This window comes from Patella vulgata, chromosome 5 (genome assembly GCF_932274485.2).
Source record: "Patella vulgata chromosome 5, xgPatVulg1.2, whole genome shotgun sequence".
NCBI lineage: Eukaryota > Metazoa > Mollusca > Gastropoda > Patellidae > Patella > Patella vulgata.
The window spans coordinates 52365397-52372640 of NC_065883.2; the positions used below are offsets into that span (position 1 = coordinate 52365397).

Here is a 7244-nt window from a genome sequence, read left to right on the forward strand (position 1 = left end):
ATGGTGGGTCACTGAACAAAAATAGCAGTAAACAAATGCAGCAACAGTTGGTGCTAGAATACACGATGAGTAACATCCAACAAAATTTTTTATTCCATGATAATACAAAATATATTATTCTTATCCAACTGGACAAAGTCTTATGATCTGCGACATCATTGGAGAATGCTATAATAATCAGAGATTGCAGAACGAACAAGGACTAGAAACCGGAGGATGCCACTTCGGGCATTGTTAAGGTGAGAGCATTCAAACGGAATCCCGGACATATGTACGCCGTATACCGTTACTTAGGTAGCTAGATAGTGTGGTTATGTTATTTTAGAGATCGATAAATTATCAAAGACCCCAGTGTTTAAAAACCTAATGGCTTACAGTTTACATTTACACCAAATTATTTTAACGGATTGGCTACAGAACTAGAAGTGATAATACATGTATTATAAATTGGAGAGGACTCAGTAAAGTAAACGATAAACTATTATGCCATTATTCAATTGACACACACACAGCATGTGCATATCCATACCTTCCTTTCTCTTTTAGACTTCAAAAATAAAAATAAACAAAGAAGCAGAAATAACGCTAAACTGATTAGGACATTTATTTATTAAATCCAAGTAATAATTTCATCTTGCCTTCTTGGTCTCTGTGTTGGACTTGGCATACAGCTGGCAGTGCCGGATTAACCATTAGGCAAGTAAAGCAGGTGCCTTAGGGCCAGCCGAAAATCCAGGCCACAAAAAAAATAAAGGTTCTGAATTATTTTTTAATAGGTTTTTCTTTTTAAATTTAACTTTCTTCCTTTTTAAGGTGAACCCAAGCGTTAATCCGACACGTTTTTTAATTCTAATTACATGTACATGACAATTAATGTTACTGTGGGTGTCAGGGGCTGATCCAGGATTAATGTTACTGTGGTTGTAATATTAAGTATGAGCGTCAGGGGCGGATCCAGGGGCGGGGGGGGGGGCACCTTACCTGATCATATTACGGGATATTATCTTTTTTATTAAAACTGAGGCAGTATATGCATAACAATGTTGATATATAGTTACTTCACTTTTCGACATAGCAACAATAGAAAATCAAACTACATGTATAAAATATTCACACAAGCTTGGTTTGTATTCTTCGTATATCATATATTTACCACGAATGTTTTAGGACAATAATACATAGCAACAAAATAAATTCAAGTCTTATAATATTCATATCAGCGTGGTTTGTATTCGCTTGCCAGCATCACCTTGCATTTTAAAAAAAACGAATACAATTTCTTTTGTAGGTATAAAAATACCTTTCTTTCATTTCAAACAAAATCTATAAATTATTAATCTGTGCGACAGAACCGTATGAAAGGATGCGTGTAAATATATATCATGACGTTGAATGAACTTTTTAAGTTACAATCAAATGATTGTAGAATTATCATCCATGTACATTAATCGGTTATCGCTAAAATGAAATCATGCCGAAGGTAGTGAAACGTTTTGAGATTTTATCGCTTAAGTTTAATCATGCTAAATGTGAAACTGATTGAGATCGATTTTATAACTGAGTATAAAGGGTCTTATGCTGGTTAAAGGTGCATTATTTAGCTAAATTTGCCTATTGCAGATCTTTCCTTAGACCTCAAATCTTATATAAATAATTTATGCGACATTTATTTACATACCAGGCCCATAATCAACTGTCTAGAACTTCGGATGGTTTTGATTTTCAACAGATTTATGATTTAATTTAAAAATGACAATCGAGACTACACTGTTCTGTAAACGACGATAACTTCTCTCAGAATGAAGTAATTTGACAGACATTTTCAACATATTCCTCATCCCAAACATGTTCTGCCTGTCTACAGCTAGCTCCGCCTGAGAACAGGCCCTAAGTAATTAACCGACATTTTAAATCCTACATCGAAGATTTTAGTCGAAAACACTGAGTATGCTTTTAGTAATTTTTAGAAGTATTTATTTCTCTTCATTGTCATTTTGAATGAAATTAAATATGTTTATTTAGCCGCTGTGTGTATGAAAGATGTCAAAGTAATCAAAGCCGAATCACAAAATAGTCCTCTAATTATTCAATATGGCGGCGTCCATGAAAGATAATTTCACAGAGGCGGTTTTGTTTGCGAAGACAAATTTAGGAGTATCTAACCTTGTTTTGAAAGATAAACAGATTGAAACTCTAAAGACAGTTTACAATGGCAAAGAATGTATTGCAATATTACCCACTAGCACATATCATACATGTATATCGCTTTTACCGGAGTGGCAGAAGTTGACATTTTGCCAATGACATGTGTTTACATAAAACACGTGCTTGATCGGGTTATTTTTACTCTGTTGTGTACATAAAGCAGTAGTCCAGTCGATAAGTCCCGCCCCAAAATGATCACATGAGAGTTTTAAATGGAGGTCAACTAGGGCAGTGATCATAATCTCGAAGTATAACGTGATGGATCGCTGCGTGTAGTTTGTATATCCCCTTTTCATTATCTATTTTTTAAACCTTTATTGCGAGAACTATTATTTCATCTTTAACTTTCCCTGATTGATCCCCATGTCATGTTATATTAATAATACAAGATACCTTTACGCCATCATCTGTTATGCAACAATAGAAATATTTGAATTTTAAAGCGAATGTAATTGATACTCAATAAATTCAAGTATACATATTAAAATAAAGGAACAAGCAATTGGATACATCCGTCATCTTCCAATAGTTATTTTTAAATATAAAAAAGAAATGCTAGTTTTCAATTTTAAATGGCCCACAGACAATAATTGGCTTTGGTAGTTTATTCCATAGAAAAGGTCTAGCATAGGACAAAGCTCATTTTGCAAGTTATAAGTTAATAGTTGGGAGAGTTTAGAAGATGTATTGTCTGAGAACTGAGATTTCTACTGTTAGTGCAGGTCTTTACAATATTTTGGAATTTGTGGTGGGTCTTTCAGTATTTTGACTAGACTAATACTCAAATAGACTATCGCGAGACTAGATTCACGCATATTATATATGATACTGTACAGAAATGTCTTCCGTGTGAGCAATTGAATTAGAGTTGTGTATGTTAATTTCGGTACTATTAAGCTTTTGATGTGCATTTCTTTCCATTTCAGATATTTATTACAAAACGAACAAGTTGTCCAAAAGGTATGTTTTTTGAAGAAAAACATTGAAACATGCATATATGTCTGAAATTTAAGCTTCAGCCGTATGACCTTTATTTCATAATGATCACAATGATCAGTGTTAAGATAAATTTTTTTTTTTTTTTTGCACCTCAACGTCCATTTGGGCCACATACCATTAATATAAATAGCATTTTAAAAGGAGCTGGTGTTTAGAAAATATCGATAACTCACAAAATCACACATAGCTTTTATATGTATATGGATATTAAAATGTTGGAAGAATGAAATTAAATAACAGCAGTTGTGTCTTGTTCTCTCATGACTCCAGTGCTTCAAACAAAATCTGGATAAAAACTGTAGCCTTTACGCTACAACATTATAACTCAGAAACAGAAGGTCGCGGAAAGGTTCGTCCTCTCATGACCCCAAATTGGTAAATGCTTCATTCCCAGTTTGAAAAATAAATCTGTTTAACAAACTTTAGCCTGATTGTCAGAATATGCATTTTTTTTTATCCAACATGCTTTTCGATTTTGTTTTCTTATAGAAATTCCTCAGTGATAGTATTTCCTCTTTATTTACAGCTATCAGAGAGCTATCCAATCCGTAGAGCAGCTCAAATGACAGCTTATGTATTTCACAGGGGAAAAGACCTTGGTAAGAACATCTTAGTCCCGCTGAAGGGGTCGTTGTTGGCTATAATACCACAGTACCTGGGATCCACAGGCACTTGAAGTGCCTGTACCGGAGTCCCTTCTGCTGTATACAGAAGAGTACCCGATCGACTGAAAAACTCTGTAACGGTACCCGAATTCTAGTAATTAATGTCCAAATTATAATAGTGCGATGTTGAATCTATGTCCGGTAGCATTTTAGTCCAACATAAATTACGGTCCATAACTTCATAAAATATTAGTCAGTCATATTTATGATCCATTATGGTATACACTAGCCGAATAATGGCCTAAAATTATCTGTGATGCCAGACATTTCTGTCTCTTTATATCCAGTGTTTTGTCAGTTTACCGGACATTCAAATGTTCGAAGATTTTTAATTTTTTAAAATTTTAACACAGATTACCTTAGGTGTAAGACGTTGTGTCCAAACAATACCACCTATCGACATCGCATGTTGGCAAAACTTTAGAATGGTCAATGCGTAATCTTTGTGTACAAGACAGTCCCCGGCGAGATATGCATTTGATTAGGTAAATTCTTCAGCTATCCGGCAGTGTATAATAAACTTTGGGAGTTCAGAAAAAAAAATACCAAACCTCCCATTAAGAATCACTATAATCATCTAAAAGGATAGGGAAAGAGTGCACAATTCGAAATACGATAATGACAGGGACAGTCTACAAAATGACGGAGACGAAAGTCACCGAATTTCTAAAGTTTGCACACTAACGCTCGACAAAGATTTATTTATTTCAGGCCATGAAGGTTTAGAAAAGCTACAAGAGGCAGACATCATAAATAAAATGCGTGACGAAGCTAGTAAAACAGGACAGAAATTAGGCTCAATGAAAGAAAGTTTTACTAAAGATGTTAAAGACGGATTTAAAGAAATTAATGAACAATATAAAAAGAATGATAAATGATATTTCTTGTGTATATTCATTGTAAATATTACGACCCGAAGAATGATTATGATAGTTATTTATGACAGTTCAAATTTTGTGCGAATGTATATTTTATATAATAAACTATAATTGATTTTTTAACGAAATTTCCATCTAGGATGTGATTGCTGGTTTTCGTTATTACTGTTCTTTGTGAACATGTAGTTAAACGTAACTATAACACCCAAAAAGGTATACAGCGTCTAGTGCCTGAAAGAGAATGGGATATTTTGAATTTTTGATCTGAAATAGGAAATGCTAAAATAGCATAAAGAACGAAGATAGACTTACACGAGAAATCATTCAGATCAAAAGCTTAATCTGCCTAATCCAGGTCTTTCTTTAGACCTTAAATGTTATATATACTATTCAAAAAAAGTAGGGGATATTTGATTTTTAAGTGTTATTAAAGTCACCTAATGAAACTGACGAAGAAACAAATGACAAAATGAAATGAAGTTCACATTCATCGATTTATTCCAAATGATCGTTAGACTAAATCAGGCACAGACTGACCATTATAAGGGTAAAATGATACCCGGGGTCAAACAGCAAAGTTACCACAGCATCACAACCAAGTCAGTAACGGGTAAATCCTCCTCTGTTTGCCAAACAAGCATTGATCCGACGTGGCATACTCCTAATGAGACGTCTAAGGTCATTTTGGTCCAGATTGTCCCATTCCTGTTGCAACGCAGCAGCAAGTTCTTGGACATTGGCAGGACGTTGTTGACGTTGACGTAACCTCTGTCCAAGCATGTCCCAGACATGCTCGATGGGGGAGAGGTCGGGACTCAGTGCTGGCCAAGGTAATGTGGTGATGTTCTGTTGTTGGAGGTAACCTGTAACGATCCTGGCCCTGTGACATCTTGCGTTGTCATCCTGGAAGATGAAACGGCGGCCATGACGTCGTGCGAACGGCACAACATGGACTGCCAAGATGTTGTCCCGGTAGTACTGGCCTGTAACACGCCCTGCAACAACATGTAAAGCCGTTCTTCCAGCAACAGTGATGCCTCCCCACACCATAACAGAACCACCCCCAAATCGATCATGTCTGATGACGTTAACGTCTTGGAAGCGCTCATTTCGACGACGCCACACCCTCCTACGTCTGTCCAAAAAATCAACAGTGAACCTTGACTCATCTGAAAACATCACATTGCTCCAGCGTCGATTATCCCAGTGTTGACGATCCTTACACCAACGACGTCTTGCCTGAATGTGATGATCTCTCAAACAAGGGATCACGCGAGGACGTCGGGCGCGAAGGTGACCCCTATGCAGCCGATTCCGAATCGTCTGGCCACTCACTCTCACACCAGTGTCTGTTTGAAGACGAGCGCTGATCTGATTTGCTGTGATGACACGATTTCTCAAGGCCAAGGTACGGATAAATCGATCCTGGGCTTGAGTTGTCGCCCTTGGTCGACCTGAGCGTGGTCTGTCCTGTACAGATTGTGTATCACGGTATCTGGACCATAGCCTGCTTATGACAGACTGAGAAACATTCATCGTCCGCGCCACAACCGCCTGTGTTGTGCCGATCTGTAGCATGCCAAGGGCACGTAACCTTTCATTTTGGGTAAGCCGACGCATATCAAAATTTGTTTTCTGGTCACTAAAACAATTAAACTGATGTTTCCACCCTGGAATTCAATGCCACAATGACTGTAACATTCAAAGTCAGAGTCGTGCAAATCTTGGGTTGGACCCCCATGATGATCCCAAGCATCACCTGCATTCCATGCGGTAGCTATTGGTGCGTTTGGGCGTCACATGTAACTGGAAATGTTTCTTCTGTTAGGTTCTATAGTGACTTTTTTCGTAGTCATTTGCATATTTTAGTATTATGCCCCCAAAATCAAATATCCCCTACTTTTTTTGAATAGTATAATTTATTAATTAGACATTTATTAACATGGCTCCGATTTTAAGTAGATTAGAATGGTTCGGCCATTTAATTATTGAATTTAAAAATGGAGAAGCGAGGCTAAGACTCGAACAACTAGCACCGTGGTTACGATGATAAACAATCAATGCACACATCTTGTCAAAACTACAAACAGTAATTACTTCGCTTAGAATAAAGTAATTTGAATGAAATTTTCAATATACTCATTTTACATTATCTGTTTTTGAACTATTATAACAAGAACAGCCAGTTGTTTATCTAAATCTTACATAATGTATTTTTAATGGTTTTTTTTAGATTTTTATTCGTGGGCGTTCTTTAATACAATTTTATTGTGATCATAAATGTGTTGTTGGGCCAACAATGTTGGCAGAATTGTTTCACTGTATACACCCATTTTTATACGCCCACATTGAAATGTGGTGGTATATTGGCGTCGCCCTCGTCTGTCCGTCCATCGGTGCAGCCCCGGATTAACCATTGTGGGGGGCCCTCGGTCAGTGATAAATAAGGATGGACCTTTAGTCATATCCGCGAAGTAACCGACCGTAGTTGATTTTT

At 36.6% G+C, this 7244-nt stretch overlaps 1 long non-coding RNA gene across 1 annotated transcript; it reads left to right on the top strand.

Moving 5' to 3' along the window:
• Positions 1-122: 122 nt before the first annotated feature.
• Positions 123-4879, top strand: LOC126822186 (uncharacterized). Its single transcript, XR_007680716.2, has 4 exons — positions 123-239; positions 3132-3165; positions 3731-3803; positions 4581-4879. It is a non-coding gene; the product is annotated as an uncharacterized LOC126822186 (long non-coding RNA).
• Positions 4880-7244: the final 2365 nt, after the last annotated feature.